Genomic DNA, 17,455 nt, shown 5'->3' with positions numbered 1-17,455 from the left:
CCATGGGCTGCATTTTGGACAGCTCTGTTTTAGGCAGCAAAGAAACAAAGGTTTTGCTCAGATCAGATTAAGATGAACATGAAAATGGTATGAAAAATTCATTGGAGAGGGGAGATAATAGAAATAGGGACCAATTAGGACATGGTTCCAATATTCCAAATGAATAATGATGAGGGTCTGGGTCATTCTCTATAAATGGAAAAGATGAAATAGAAGTTAGGAAAAACAAAAACTATGAAGAAAATTATTGGGCACTGATTAGGTATGCAGAGACTGAGAGAGAGAGAAATTTTGAACTTGTTGGGACATAAACAAAATAATAAAGTTGAAGGAATAGTATTTTAATGGGCAACATGATAAGTTGGGTTTTAGACATGTTGAGCTTGAAGTTCTCTTAGGATACCTAGACAAAAAAACAAGAAACACCAAGAGAGATATTGGGGCTAGATGCGTAGATTTGGGAATCATCTGCATAGATCTGATGATTGAAACCAGGGAGGTGGATGAGGTCACCAGGAGAGAAAGAGCTATGAGAGACAGACGTACTTCCAGGAACCAAGATGATGGAGTAGGCAGTAAAATGCTGCAACTCTCCTATACCCACCTCCAAACAACTATAAAATACAACTCCAAAACAAATGCTGTACTAGCAGAACCAGCAAAAAGATGAGATAAAACAAACTTTTAGCCCAGGAAACTTGAAGGATCAGGAAGAAAAGTCTGTCTCACTCAAGTAAAAGGGGGAGGCAACATGGGACAGGAAACATCCCAGCAAGCCAAAAGTGAGCCCCACTTCAGCACATCAATGGGAGATCCTGAGCCCAGGATGGTAGAGCAGGCAAACACCAACATCAGGACCCCTCACATGCCTTAGCATAGCCAGGAGAACCACCAGCCTCCATCTCTGAAAATCACAATATGCTTCAATGTAGCCCCAGGTAAAAAGGCATCCTCCCGAGGCTTGACTGCCATATGCTTCAGTGTATCCATGGAGAAACACAGAAACACCCATCTGGGCCTCAACACATGCCAGACACTACCACTCTGACCTTAGCTTAGTACTAGGTAAGCTGCCAGAAACCCTACAGATTCCAGAAGCAACAGCTAACCACTACCCCAGGCCCTCAGTGCAGCACCAGTCACAAGGATCCCCCATGGGTTTCAGGGAAACGTAAGTGTAGCACCAAGTAAGCCACAAGGGCTTGCAGCCACTAGCAGAAAAAGCCAGAGATAGTGCCCCTATAACCCTGGGAACACAGCTCAAATTTAAGAGAAAGGAAAAAGGAAAAAAAAGAATGAGTGGAAAACAACAAAAACAACCAAAAAAATACAATCTGACCATAGAAAATTATTATGACAATAGGGAAGTGCTCTTAAGCCCAGAAAGAACTCATAGAAGAGCTTAAAAATCATTTAAAGGGGGTAGAAGAAAAAATGAGAAAAAAAAAGAGTGGTGCAGGAGAATCATGGGGGAAAAATGATCAATGGCCTGGAAAACTTTTTAAAAAGTAGAATTGGCTAAATGGAAAAGTAGATACAAAAGTCCACTGAAGAAAAAAACTTCTTAAAGAGTATAATTGGCCAAATACAAAACAAACTATAAGAGCTAATTGAGGAAAACAATACCTTGAAAGTGAGAATTGGGCAAGTGAAAGCTAATGAATCTATGAGATATCATGAATCAATCAAATAAATTTAAAAGAATAGAAAAAATGAAGGAAAATGTAAAATACCTCATGGAAAAAGAACTCACCTGGAAAATGAATCTATGAGAAACACTTTCAGAATCATTTTACTACCTGAAAGTCATAATCAAAAAGAGGGCTTAAACAGCATCTTTCAAGAAATTATCAAGGAAAACTGCCCTGATATCCTGGAAGCAGAGGCCAAATAGGCATTGAAACAATCTACTCATCATCTTAGCAAAGAGATCTCAAAAGAAAAACTCTAAGGAATGTTATAGCCAAATTTCAGAACTATGAAGTTAAGGAAGAAATGCTACAAGTAGCCAGAAAGAAACAGTTCAGATATTGGGGAGTCACAATAAGGATGACACAGGACCTAGCAGCTATAATATTAAATGATTGGAGGTCATGGAACATGATATTCTCTAGGGCAAAAGAGCTAAAGCTACAATCAAGAATCACAAAAACAGCAAAATTAAGCATAATACATCCAGGAAAATAGTCATTCAATGAAATAGAAGGACTTGAAGCCTTCATAAGGAGAAGACCAGAATTAAACCAAAAATGTAACCTCCAATATCAAGATCTTTGAAAAGCATAAACAGTATAAAGATCTTTTACAATGGAGAGGAAGATAGGAAGGTGGGTCATGGTAATCACTTGAACGTTACTCTCATTAGTATTAGATCAAAGAAGCGATAATATATACAATAAGTGGAATATAGAAGTCTATGTTTGTTTCAGTAAGGTAAGATTCATAACCTTGAGGATGACTGTGAACATGCCTGAATGGTTCAGAATCACAAAGTATGAAAAACTCTCTAGTTAGAAGGCAGAGGAATTATAACATTTATTTAGACACCAGAGGATCCAATCCCAGGACCAACTACTCCAATTCGATATAGCAGTAATTCTATTCCAAAACCAGTAAACCCACCTTGAGGTAGCAACAAGGAAATTATAACATAGAATTATAACAAGGAATCAAGTCATCCTGTAACCTTTCCCTCTACTAGGTCCTTCCTGTAAACAATCACTCATGAATCTCTGATCACCACTCTCTTCTGCAGCTCTGTCAACTCTCTCAATTTCTACTCTTCAGCACCCTGTTGATATCTGCTGCTTCAATATCTTCGTGATGGCTGCTTCACAATTCTTCTTCCCTTAAGCTCTGCTTCTCTTCAATTCTGTCCCACTTCAATTCTGGTTCCCTCACAGTCCTAGCTGGTGTCTGATTGGCTAGAACTCAGGTGTCTGATTCGCTGAATTCATGATTGACTAGAACTCAGTGCACATACCATTGGCTCTGATCTTAGCAACTCCCTTTAGGACCCTGAGGGCTTCACACCCAAATCAGCTTAGTACCTGCTAAGTAGAGGCTTTAGGCCTACTTATAAACAAAGGTATAATCAAGCTTTCCCACCTAGCCCCACCTGAGGCCTATTGAATGGGTGGGGAAGATCTTTGATCACATTAATACTACAATCTTACCCAAAAGGGAAGAATGAAGGGAGGAGATTAAGTAAAGGGGGAGACTGACAGAGTGGGGTAGATCAGGTGAAGTGGTAGATAGAAGCAAAGCACTGGTGAGAAGGGGAAGGGTGAAAGGAGAGAGAGGGCAAACAGGAGGAAGAATAGGATAGAGGGAAATATACAGGTAGTAATCATAACTGTGAATGTGAAAGAGATTACTTCTCCCACAAAACAGAAGCAGACACCAGAGATAAAAAAAAAAAAAACAGAATCCTACAATATGTTGCTTGCAAGAAACACACTTGTAGTCAAAAGACACAGACAGAGCAAAGGTAAGGGGCTGGAGCAGAATACTTTAGGTCTCAGTGGAAGTGAAAAAAAAGTCAAGGGGTAATAATTCTGATCTTAGACAAAGTAGAAGTAAAATCAGACTAATTAAAAGAGATAAGGAATGAAACCACATCTTGCTAAAAGGAACGATAAATAAAGAAGCAATCAAATTAAAAGAGCAAGGATTAGCCTACCTGTCAGATCTATAGGGAGGGGAAAAATTCATGACTGAACAAGAGATAGAGAGCATTACAAAATGTAGAATAGATAATTTCGATCATATTAAATTGAAAAGCTTTTGTACAAACAAAACCAATGCAACCAAGATTAGAAGGAAAGCAGAATGCTGAGAAACAATCTTTACAGCAAGTGTCTATGGAACTGAGTCAAATTTATGAGAATACAAGCCATTCCCCAAATGCTAAATATTCAAAATATGTGAACAGCAGTTTTTAGATAAAGAAATCTAAGATATCTATAGGCATGTGAAGAAGTGACAAATCATTTTTGATTAGAGAAATGCAAATTAAAACAACTTTGAAAAACCACTGCGCAAAAGTCAGATTGGCTAATATGACAAAAGAAGGAAAATGATAAATGTTGAAGAGGATTTGGGAAAATTGGAACACTAATGCTTTTCAGGTAGAGGGGTGAACTGATTCAAGCATTCTGGACAGCAATTTAGAACTATGACAAAGGGAAACCAAATTGTCCATACCCTTTGATCCATCAATACCACTATTAAGTCTGTATCCAAAATAGATCACAAAAAGGTGGAGAAAGTACCTACATGTGCAAAAATATTTATAGTAGCCCTTTCCATGTTGGAAAAATATTAGAAATTGAGGCAATGCCCATCACTGGTAAATCGATGAACAAACTGTGGTATATGAATGTAGTGAAATACTATTATGCAATAAGAAATTATGTACAGGCACATTTTAGGAAAAACTAGAAACACTTGTACAAACTGATGTAAAGTGAAATGAGCAGAACCAGAAAAACATTGTACAAAGTATTGGCAACAGCATATAATGATTGACTGTGGATGACTCAGTTCTTCTCAGCAACACAATGGTCCAACACAAGACAAGTACAAGGGACTCATGAAAGAAAATGTTATCTATATCCAGATAAAGAACTGATGAACTCAGAATGAAGATTGAAGCATATTTTTTTCACTTACTTTATTCTTTTTTGCGGTTTTATTTCCTTCTGATATGTTTCTTTTGCCACAACTGTGATAAATATGGAAATATGTTGTATTAGGAGGGCAGAGTTTATAATCTCAAAGAGGATCATAAACATGTCTGAAAGGTTCGGAACCGCCGGATATAAGAAACTCTCAAAGTAGAAGGCAGAAGAATCAAAACATTTATTTAGGCTCCACAGTAACCAACCCATGAACCAGCAACCCCATTTTGATATATTGATCAAAAGCTTCCAGGCCCAATAAGTACGCCTTGAAAGAGTAACCAGGAGGCTACAGAGAAGCATGATTGCGTAAAGCAAAATCATGTTTCCCCCTCTATGGTAATAAGATTACCCACTGGACTGAAGTCTTTGTTCAGCTTCCTCCCGTAGGTCAGCTCTGCTACTGGCAGCTCCTGCTTCAGCTGTGGCTGTGGCTGTAACTGTAGCTGTAACTGTCGCTGTAACTGTCGCTGTAACTGTCTCTGGCTCCAACCGGAAAAGGAAAAGAGGATCTTCAAGCTGTCCTCTCCCCTCTTATAGAGTTTTTGACATCATCAAGCACCGCCTGAACGACCAGGGCCGATTGGTTCTTGACTTGGCCCCTCCCCCTAGCGTAGCCGTTAACACCTCCCCTCAGCCAGCCCCATGACTCATCACACAGGAAGTTGTCTGCTTCCTGGAATGCTCTTTGGGCTTCCTGCCCCGGAAGAGCAAGCCACAGTGTCCAGAGGCTCAATGAGGTAAGCTGAGTCATTCAAAGAAAACAAAGGCCATTCTGGCTACACTCCACCCCTTGTTATAGGATACATAATCTAATCAGCCATGTATCCTAGAACATACATTGTGATCCAATTACAAAGGAAACTAAAACATATCATTCATTATAAAGCAAAACATATCATTTGGTGACATTCCTAAATATTGGTTTACGATTCAAATGTGATCCACCCCTAGGTCCCAGCAAGATAATCTCTTCAATCAATCATCCCCAAAATAATTATTAATAATTCAAATGTCCACCCCTAAATCCTTGTATCCATTACATAGGATCAATAATATCATAACAATAAAACAACACAGCAAGGATAACACAAAATAAGTAAACAGAACACTATCATCATTTCCACCCCCCTTGAACGATTGGGGCTCAAAATCTTGGGGTGAGGGGTGAAGGTCTCATTTTCCATAGCTTCTTCATGCTGAAATTGGATGTAGAGATGGCCCTGCCCCCAAAAAGTCCCATTTCAGAGGTCATTTCTTTAACGAGCTGGCAGGAATTCCAAGAATGCTACATGCTTAGGCAGTCACCGGAAAGTGCAGGGTGCTTAAGCCTGAAGGAAACAAAACTAGCAACAAGGTTAGCCAAAACAAAGGACAAAAAGAATAGACAAGTATGGACTATAATTCTTCAAATAAAATCATCTCAAGTTTGGTTGAGATTTCAGTTATGCAAAGATCCAACATCAGAGCCAAACTCAGGTGGGAAATGTTTCTTTTCAAAAGGAACATAATGAGGAAGCCAAGAGGATCCCATCCTAGACAGAGACTAGGATTGTCCTCCCAGCCTTTCCCCAAATGTACAAGTTTTCATCCGTTAATCACACAAAGTTACCTTTCCTCTGAGTGGCTTATGGCATTTACCAGCATCAGCCATACCTGTGGAGTCTGTGAATCTATTATTATAACCTATTCACGGTAAAATATATGGTTCAGGGGTACGATTTGGTAATTATTTTCCCCTGAATAGACAACTGTTACAGTGTTGTCCTTCCCATGGGCTATAACTTCTGCAGCCTTTGGAATATCATCTGGCTTCCGTTTTACCCATACCTTAGCTCCTGACTTTATTCTATCAATGGAGCAAGACCCTTTTGCCCCTCTAGTAGTTATTTTGGGAGGAGGGTCAGTTTTCACAAAGGGTATTTTTTCACAGGGGATAATAATGACTTGAACCATCCTATCATTTCTACAAAATTGTACAGGTTTTTTACCCATATTCTGGAGTGTCACAACAATTTCTTTTTGATAATTAGAATCTATCACTCCAGCCAATACATGTATTCCTTGAGCCGCTAATCCTGGTTTAGGTAATATCCGTCCAAGATGATTCTTGGGGATTCTCATACATACTCCAGTAGGGGTTTTTCTTATCTCTTTCCTATTTAACCTAAAATTCTCTATACAATGTAAATCATATCCTGCTGAACCAGGTGTTCCTGGACTTGGTAGTGGGACATCTTCCCTCACAGTCCAAAATTCAATGTTTTGGATCTCACATGTTTGCTGTTCTCTGATCTGCAGATTTGGGGTCATCATTCTGGCTAGAGGTGTACTTCCCCCTAAGGGCCTATTATTCAAATTACGTAAGGCAATAGACAAATTATCCTTCCAATGTCGATATGAATTATTTGAGCTTAATTTTCTCAGCTGTTCTTTCAACAATCCATTCATTCTTTCAATTAGCCCAGATGCTTGTGGGTAATATGGAATATGATATATCCATTCTATATTATTCAACACACAATATCTTTTCACTTCTTTGCCCTTGAAATGTGACCCATTGTCACTTTGAATCTGCATTGGGGTTCCATAATATAAACTTACAATATCTAGAGTTTTACAGGTGTTTTTCTGAGTTGCGTCTTTATAAGGACAAGCCACTAGTACACCTGAATAGGTGTCAACACACGTACATACATATTTACATCCTTTATCCTGGGGTAGTGGGCCAATATAATCGATATTCCAGCCAAATTTGGGCTGGAACTTTTCCCCTTGCTATTTCTCCAGTAACTATCCTAGGAAGAGTTCGTTCTTTTTCTAATTGGCATATACAACACTCCTCTGTTATTTGTTTTAACAACGCATGAGAAATACTGATACCTCGATCCTGTGCCCATCGATGGGTGGCCTGGACCCCTAAATGGCCAGCAGTCTGGTGGACCCATCTTGCTAAGGCTGGGTCATCAGTTGGAGTCGGAGTAGGGACAATACATTCAGTAGCAATCTTTGCTAGTCGATCCGCATGTGCATTGTACTCACGTTCTGGTGTGGTCAGGGTTGCATGAGCATCAACATGAAAAACTGACAGATCTGTAACCAAAGACATGTCCCATATATTTTCCCATAACTCTTTACCCCAAACTTGTTTGCCATGAATCTCCCAATTCTGATTCCTCCATATAGGCATCCACGTAGCTAATCCATTAGCTACCGCCCACGAGTCAGTAAATATATGACACTGTCCTCCTTTCTCTGCTCTGATGGCCTGATGCACTGCCATCAGTTCAGCATATTGGCTACTTCCACCTATCCCAGAACTTTCCAGAGTTCTCCTTGTACAGGGGTTATAGGCTACTGCTTTCCAATGTCTCTTCTGTCCTAAATATTTTGCTGTCCCATCAGTAAACCAAGCATGTTTCTTCTGTTCTTCATTTAGTCCGTCATATCCATTATTCCATTTCACTAAGGATGGTACCATCTGTTGCTTAGATTCAAGGGGCTTTTCATTGCTCTCAGTATCAATGTTCGCCACAGATTCATGTAGAGCAGAAACTCCATTTTTGCCTGCTCTGGACCTATTCTGAATATACCACTTCCATTTGATTATGCTTGCCTCTTGTGCATGTCCAATTCTGTGAGAAGCTGGGGTACTCATTACCCAAGTCATAATTGGAATTCCAGGCCTTAATACCACTTCATGACCCAGAGTTAGTTGCTCAGTTTCTACTAAAGCCCAATATGCAGCTAACAGCTGCTTCTCAAAAGGTGTATATTGCACTCCAGATGAGGGCAGTTTCCTTGACCAAAAGCCTAAAGGTACACTTCGGCTTTGTTGTTTTTGCCACAGACTCCAATTTGCATAGTCATCTTGTACAGTCACTTGTAACTCCACTGGCCCATTTTGCATAGGCCATAAGTCTAGAGCTAATTGAATAGCAGCCTTTGCTTCCTTAAAAGCTCTACTTTGTTCAAGTCCCCAGTCAAATTCATATTTCTTTCTGGTGACTTTATACAAGGGTTTTAAAATCTGTCCCAAATGTGGGATGTGGTGTCTCCAATAACCAAACAGCCCTATGAACTTTTGGGCCTCTTTCTTATTGGTAGGGGTGGGAAAATCCTGGATTTTTTGTCGAGCTTGTGGGAGAATTTCTCGCAGTCCTCTATTCCACTGTATCCCCAAGAATTTTACAGTTTGAGCTGGCCCTTGAACCTTTGCGGGGTTGATTTCCCATCCTTTGCTTTTCATATGGTCAATTAATAATACTAAACTCTCCTCCACCTCCTTTATATTCTTTCCCTGTATCATGATGTCATCTATGTAATGTGTAAGCTGTACACCAGGTAACTTTAATTCATCCAAATGTTCAGCTACAATCCTGTGGCAAATAGTTGGGCTATGAATATATCCTTGCGGCAGGCGTGTAAATGTATACTGTCGGCCTTGCCAAGTAAAAGCAAACTGATTCCATTGCTTGGGGTCTATTGGGATTGTAAAGAAGGCATTGGCCAAATCAATAACTGCATACCAAGTCCCTTCACGTTTTTGTATTCTCTCTATTAAAGTAACCGTGTCTGGGACAGCAGCATACAAGGGAGGAGTCACTTTGTTCAGCTGTCTATAATCTACTGTCATCCTCCATGTCCCATCTGACTTTCGGACTGGCCAGACAGGGTTGTTCCATTGAGTAGTTGTAGGGACTAACACTCCTGCCTCAACACATTCTCTTATAGTGTTGGCAATTTCATCTTGCCCACCTGGCACACGATATTGCCTCAAAGTAATTACTTCAGAAGGTTCGGGCAAAGTGATTGGATCCATCTTGATTTTCCCCACTAAGACTGCATTAATGCCTATTTTCCTCACAGCAAATTGGTATTTCCCTTCAGGTAAATTAAGGTCATACCCTTCAAAATGTCTATTCCAATGATGTATTCAGGAATAGGCACAATAACCACACTATATTCTTTCTTGGGCAACTGTCCAATTTTCATCATCAATTTAACTTGTCTGGCTGATATTTCAGTCCCTCCTAGTCCTGTGATGGTAATAGGAGTTCCATGGCTGAACTTGTCTGGATTTCCATAAATAAGGGTGGCCTCGGCCCCAGTATCTATTAATGCCTCAGTTACCGTACTTGACCCATTTTTCCAATATATGGTCAAGTTAATGTGAGGTCTACAATCCAGCCTGTGTATTTCCTTAATTTGGACTGGGGCTCGGCCTGTTCCCTAGTATTCCCTTTCATATGATTCACTTGGGTTTGAAGGTTCAACATCTGTAGTATTTGCAGGAGCAGTTCTTATTTCCCTATCTCTCCTGTTATCAAGGCCTTTATCTCTGTACATTCTATATAATTCATTGGTTGGAATTCCATCTATCATTTCAAAACCTACCCCTGCTCTCAATAAAGCAGTAAACATTTCTTTCCTTGTTACTCTCCTTTGGCGCCAAGTTTGCTGGTTATTCACCCTTCTCTCTCGAGGAGATCTATCACTTCCCCAGTCACCTAAGTCATGTAACTGTAAAATCTTATTTATCACTGTTGTAAGACGGCTCCCTACTTCTCCAAGTAATAAATTCAAAATTAGTTGTTTATAAGCAGGGGGAGCTGTCCTAATTATTAAATTCCTATGAGGCAGTTCCATTGGATCATTGTAATATTTGTCTGCAGTTCCTATCATAATGGCAGTCTTCATTACCTCCTCCTTTAGTCTCATGATACAATCTCTAAGTGAATACCAGGGTCTGTGCTCAGTGGGCCACATAGAATCAGTAGCATATCTCTTATTGCATCCCACAGCGGCTAATGCCAACAGAGTAGTCCTGCTATCACCATCTCCTTGCTGATGATGTTCCCTAAAAGCTTGTTGAACTAGAGGATCATGGCTGATACCTATGAATCTCATGCAGTCTGTCCTATCTACTGATATTCCACTGGCCCCTTGATCACTGAGTCTTACCATCCAAGATATCAATGGTTCTCCTATTCTTTGGCTGAATCTACTCAAAATATCTGTGACCTCTTGCGGTGAGAAATCTTCCTGAATTTCCCTTGTAACTGAATCTTCACCTCGGGTTTCTGTCTTCCTCCTTTGTATGGGTCAAGCCCTTGTCTGATCATTTAACCATCTCCTATTCTCTGTGTGAGGCACATCCTGAACCCCAGTAGTGTTTTGTGCCTCAGCCCCTAACATTGTCTCATTCTCTCCCCACTCACTTCCTCTGCCACCATGGCTAGGACGAAGCAGGCAGTCAGGCTCTTTCTGGGCTGGGTTGAAATGCACTCTGGGCTTTTTTGGTCTCCTGTTGCTCTTAGCCACATTAATAGAAAAGTTCTCATTTGAGTCAGTTTGGTCTCCTGCTATCTGAGATTCCCCTTCTTCCTGTGGGGTAGGAGTGCCCCCATGTCTTTCACTTAATCTCAATCTTTCGTATACTAGCCGGTAGGCTGATAACACTATCCAGCTTTGCCTAGATAGTGATGCCCCTGACTGAATCCCAACTTCTCGTAAACACTTTTCCAAATCCCTAGGATCTCCTCTCCGTAGCCTTGGTTCCCAGTTTTCACAGGGTCCAGCTTTTTTAGCCAATTCTTTTGCTAGGGAGGAATAAAATGGATCCTCCCATCCTGGGATATTCATCTCTTCCTCTGGAATTGTTCTGCTTCTAAATAGAGATCTTATACCTAGCGATCCCATCCTCGTCGCCAAATGTATTAGGAGGGCAGAGTTTATAATCTCAAAGAGGATCATAAACATGTCTGAAAGGTTCGGAACCGCCAGATATAAGAAACTCTCAAAGTAGAAGGCAGAAGAATCAAAACATTTATTTAGGCTCCACAGTAACCAACCCATGAACCAGCAACCCCATTTTGATATATTGATCAAAAGCTTCCAGGCCCAATAAGTACGCCTTGAAAGAGTAACCAGGAGGCTACAGAGAAGCATGATTGCGTAAAGCAAAATCATGTTTCCCCCTCTATGGTAATAAGATTACCCACTGGACTGAAGTCTTTGTTCAGCTTCCTCCCGTAGGTCAGCTCTGCTACTGGCAGCTCCTGCTTCAGCTGTGGCTGTGGCTGTAACTGTAGCTGTAACTGTCGCTGTAACTGTCGCTGTAACTGTCGCTGTAACTGTCTCTGGCTCCAACCGGAAAAGGAAAAGAGGATCTTCAAGCTGTCCTCTCCCCTCTTATAGAGTTTTTGACATCATCAAGCACCGCCTGAACGACCAGGGCCGATTGGTTCTTGACTTGGCCCCTCCCCCTAGTGTAGCCGTTAACATATGTTTTACATGATAGCACATGTATAAACTATATCAAACTGCCTACCATTTTTAGAAGAGGGGAAGGAAGGAGGAAGAAAACTTTGGAACTCAAAATCATGAAAAAATGAATGTTTAAAACATTTCCTTGATATGTAATCAGGGAAAAATAAAATACTATTTAAATAAAAAAAAGAACTGTGAGAGAAGGAAAGAGGACTAAGGATAGTTTGTCTGGGGGATAGGAGGGACAGTTAGCTATGTATTGAAGAAATTAAACTAACAAAGAAGATGGAGAAGTAGTGACAATAGAATAGGGTGATCACCATAGAAGGTGAGCCAGGAGGCAGTGGTGTCATGGAAATCAAGGGAGGACTCAATGTCAAGATGCAGGGGCTGGCTATTCAGCAGTGTCTAAAGCCAGCAGGATCAAGAGAAAATAGCACATGTTTGCAGCAGAAAGGTAGAAGTCATTACTAAGGGAGAGACTGAAAATGAGGAAGAGGCAGTGAATGTCCTCAAGAGGGTTGTAATTTACCAATTCCCTAACTCCACTTACAACATTGTTAGTTCTATCATTAAAAGAATTCAAGAGGAAAAGTCAGCTTTGTAACTTGAAGGCAAGAGTAAGATAAAATTGCCAAGTATCCTTCCATAAGGCAATTTCTCACCTGAGAAGAGAATTTTTCTTTTTCTTTTATTAAATAATTTTGGATTATAATCCTTTTTGGGAAAATATGGTATGAAATCTCAATAGGCATTTTCTTAAGGCCATAAAATCAGATAGGTAAATAATCAAACATTGACAATGGGTTGGCATGTCATCCAAGGTGTTCAAAGAAATTCATGAAAAGGCAAGTACTTATCTCTACCTTATACCTTTATGAAGAAACTACATGTCCCTTTGAGATGAACCATTCAAATTTATTTCTTGTCAGAATCTAGATGTCTCTGAAAGAAAATGGACATTCCAGGATTTGGTCTTCTTCCAGAAAAAAGGAAAGAAATAAAATCAGAGCTACATCAAGAAGGTCTCTTAAACTTGGGAAGAATGTATGAGCTCATGCTGGTTAGAGTTCAGTGAAATATTTCTCTTGCTCAGTGATTTGAGATGAGAGGAAAATTCTGTGTGTATACGTGTGCTGCAGGGGTGGAGGATGTCTTTGCTCTGCCTTTCCCTTCATTGGCTGATTCTTGAATGCATTTGACTATTATTGATTTGTAATGCAGTTGTCCTCCCTCTTCTACTTGTGTGAAGTCCCACTTCCAGCATAAGTCAATTTCTTTCTGGCTTCAACAAATGAGAAAAAATAGGTCTTACTGCAAATGATTGGGCACTGAACTCAAAGTTGACTTTTGCTTTCCATATAGTGAAAGATTCTGTCTTCTGCCATGGATCATACCCTTGGCTCGGTTTCAACTAGCATAACCCAAGACTACCCAATCAGCTGATCATGATATGTATATAGAATTTGAGCCTAGTTAATTGGGGGTTCTCTAAGTCAGTTGCTATTGACATGGCCCCATGTCTGTATTTCTCAGAGATTCCCAACAGAAAGGGAGCATGAGAGGAAGCAATTCCAAACACCTTATCCTAATTTGTATTCTCAATATCCTCCTGTGAGACACCACTGTCCACCCCTGTCAGAAAGCCTTGTAAATTTAGCAAAAAATGTAAAGTGGCTGTTCATTGAGCAAAGGTAGAAACCCCTGTCAACTCAAGAATCAAATCCCCCACCCCCTGCATTTAAAGGAATTGGCAGGAGGGATAACAGGGAGATGGAATACAATAAAGCTACTTTTACATCCGTCGCGTTGATAGTAACATAAGGTAGATGTGCCAAATATGTTTTACATTACCTTCATATGAGTGCTTGCTGATTAGCTATCATTGTCCCTTTGTGCACCCATGCATATGCCTGTACTTTGCCAATTAAGAAACCATAATGCATGCTAATTTAAGTAGGAGGGAAATACTATGAAAGTGTGTAGGAGATTTGAGTTCCTCTTCATTTATATGACTAATTCATATATTCAATGACTCCTTCATAGTTAATATTCCTTAATAAGAATGATTTTATTTTAAAAGTTTGTACTATTATTATTAATTGCAAAGCTCCTATATCCATAAGTTACTTTCCCTTTCATTACAGTTTGACCCATTGGAAGTGATTAATTCCACTGTGATGGGAAGAGGAAAAATAATATGGAAACATCTGGCAAATTGCAACATGATGCTTAGTACTTTCTTCCCTATAGGATTTTAATAAAAATTATTACACTTGATGGGTCCCTGTTTACTTGAAGCACTAAAATATTTGGTGTGATATTTTTAAAAATTTGCTCTTCTCCCCGTCTCTTTGCCTCAGTGTGCCCAACCTCTTAATGATTTTAAATATGTTAGTCTGTCAGATATCTACTGTGTGGGCTCTGATATATGGGTAGCTGTGCTTCTCTTATCTTTTTTTTGGTAGAAAAATGGTTTTGTACATGGGGCTTAACATTAAAAACTCAACAACACATAGACAAAATGGTTACCTAACACATCCATCACCTATCACTGCAAAAAATTTATATTGAACATATATCCTATCAAAGCCAACATGCTTTCTCCTTTGAAATGTGATCCAGATTTTTTCAAAGCTACCTCCAGAATGCACATTTGTCTTGGAATGTCCAGAGAAAGATCTTTAAATGATCAGACAACAGGATGAAATTTGCAGAGTCCATTCAAATATCAGGGGGAAGAAAATGGAGAGAAGATATTGCAAACTTCATTTTCTTTCTTTGTGACTTGTTGTTTCCTCTTCCTTGACCTCCTCAAAAACCACTCCCACCTCCAAAGTTTCTTCAGTTTCTGCCACCAAAGCTCCCTTGGCCTCCCCCACTGCTTCTTACGCTACTAAAGCCGCAACCACCATCCCCTGGCCTCCAAAGTCACTGTGCTTAGCCCAGTCTAGAATTGCTTTTTTTCAATCAATCTCCCTGTTTTCCATGACTACTTTCACATGCTTAACCGTTTCTTCTGAGTTAAAGTTCCCTAAACCAAATCCTTTAGATCAGGGCTTCTCAAACTTTTTCCACTCCTGACCCCTTTTAACCTTTTGGCAGCATTTATGGGTATTGAATGGCCTGAAAGCATGCAAAGTGCAAAGTGGGTAAGCCGTGTGTTCAGAACCAAGGCTGCAGTGAAGTCTTGAAATGCAACATAGGCAAAGGCTGCCAGAAAAACCTTGGATTCATTATGTGTTTGATTTTAATTAGTTTTTGGCCATTACACATTTGGAAACCTTTTACTGTGGCAAATTTTTTTCAAAACCCCATATGGGGTCATGACCCACAGTTTAAGAAGCACTGCTTTAGATGACCTGGTTTCTCTGTGACTGTCCTGGCACCTACAGAGCCCTGAAATAGATCTTTAAGTGTTCCTTCTGTCATGTCTTTGGATAGACCATGTGAGAACAAAGTTTCATAGAACTGGCTCCTTGGTGTGGCATCAGCTGTCTTCTGTCCCTTTAGCTCCAGCCATATGACTCTGCCTTCAATTTCTATATTTTTATAAGAATTCAAAGCTTCCTTTCCATTTCCCACAAAGACATATTCAATGAATTCAACCCTTTAGATTGGCGTTGGTCACTCTGGGGCAAGCTGATAGACATTGTCTTCTCAAGCACTTCCTGCAGACTTTCTTCAGTGGCGTTGTAGGCAAATTATTCAGCACCAGTGTCTTTGAGTCCATTGGCTTCTTCTCACTCTAAGAATTGTTCTTTCCTCCTTCCAAATTATCTTGTACTTTTCTCCTCTGTGTAGTACAGAATGAGTGCCTGACCATCAACGTTGGCTCCCTGTTTCTCTACCATGCCTGCTTCTGTCTTAAATTCAATGTAGGCAATTACTTTTAGAATCCCATCTTTGGTGCAGATTGGTCTTACCTTAATAGTGTCTTTCAAAACTTCTTTGTACTCCTCTTGAGTTACTTTCTACATTAGATTATTGGCAAAGAGTATCTTTATGTCTTGATCTTGGTTGTTCTCTTTTGACTTTACCATCTTAGTTTCAGGTTGAAGCACTTTGGAGCCCCTGAATTAAAGAGCCTCTTCTATGTCTTCAGCTGATCCAAATTCCACATAGCCAAACTTTCTGGTGGTGCCATTGAAGAGGTCTGCAATACAAACAAAGGTTCTTTTTTGCCTGATGCCAGTTTGTAGTTCAGAAGTAGTTTTGTCAAAACTTTGTAGAAGCATCAGCTTCCAGTTTCTGCTTCTTGGTGCTGGGGGCTTTCTGTTTGGGATTGTTATTGCTGTTGTTGTTGAGTCAATTCAGTTGTATTTGGCTCTTCATGACCTCATGGGCCATACTGTCTGTGAGGTTTTCTTGGGAAAGATACTGGAGTGACTTGCCATTTCCTTCTCCAGTGGATTAAGGCAAATGGAAGTTAAATGATGTGCTCAGGGTCACACAGTTACTGTCTGAGGATGGGTTTGAATTCAGGTCTTCCTGACTTCAGGTCCAACATTCCTATCCTCTAAGTCATCTAGCTGACACTTTCTGTTTGTCCCTTTCCTTTTTCCTCTTTCCTGGTGCTTCTTTGACAGATAACTTCCTTCTCCTCTTCATCTTGCCCCTCTTCATTTTCATCTTCCTCTTCCTTCTTGGAATCCTTGGGTTTCCCAGCTTTCCTAAGGGCAACTTTCACAGAAACAGCCTTCCTTTTGCCAGGTATGGTATCTATTTCTTCTTCTTCAGAGACCTTTTCATGTTCTTTATCCTCATCACTATTGACTTCTTCCCCTTCCTCTTCCTGTTCATCTTTAGAGTTTGGTTGACTGGAGAGGGTCCCATTTTTGTGGCTTTGAGTGGCTTTTTCATCTTCCTTATCTTCACTGTCCTCTTCTTCATATTCACTGTCATCTTTCTTGACATTCATTCCAATATTTGCCCGTTTTGGTGGGAGAAAGGATGTGCTGCTTTAACTGGAATGGCTCCCTTCTTGCTTATAATGATGACAGCTTTTGCTAGAGTGGCTACTTTCTTGACGGAGGCCATGGAAACCTTCTTACCAGGAGTCATGAGTACTTTCTTGGTATGTGTTGTGGCAACAACAGCTTTTTTGACTGATTGTATCTTCTTTGTTGGTATAGCTACAGCCTTTCTGCCCTTTTATTCTGAGGGAACACAGCTTCTTCCTCACTACTTTCTTTTTCATCTTCTGACATTCACCCATTTTCACTGCCTTCTAATTTTCTTTGGCTCATCTTGATTTTCAGTAGCCTACCCAAGCTTCACCATGGTGCTGATGTGGCTAGGGAATAAAAGGCACAGCTACTTTAATGCACTGTTGGTGGGACTATGAGCTAGTCTGATCATTCTGGAAAAGCAAACAGATGTTTTCAGCATTACAGATCTTCCTCTAGAGCAGAGGTGTCAAACACATGGCCTATAGGACATATTAAAAACCCCAATACTCCTGAGTAGGGCCCTAAACTAGATTAAAGAGCAATTAGGTA

The 17,455-nt window shown here is 40.1% G+C and overlaps 1 pseudogene; it reads right to left on the bottom strand.

Annotated features, from left to right (window-relative positions):
* The window catches only part of LOC118835508, a 57,812-nt pseudogene extending 40,575 nt beyond the window's left edge, over positions 1-17,237 (bottom strand).
* Between the last annotated feature and the right edge of the window lie 218 nt (positions 17,238-17,455).

The sequence above is a fragment of the Trichosurus vulpecula genome, chromosome 1, assembly GCF_011100635.1.
Source record: "Trichosurus vulpecula isolate mTriVul1 chromosome 1, mTriVul1.pri, whole genome shotgun sequence".
In the NCBI taxonomy this organism is placed as follows: Eukaryota; Metazoa; Chordata; class Mammalia; order Diprotodontia; family Phalangeridae; genus Trichosurus; species Trichosurus vulpecula.
This window is presented reverse-complemented; position numbering and strand designations above follow the sequence as displayed.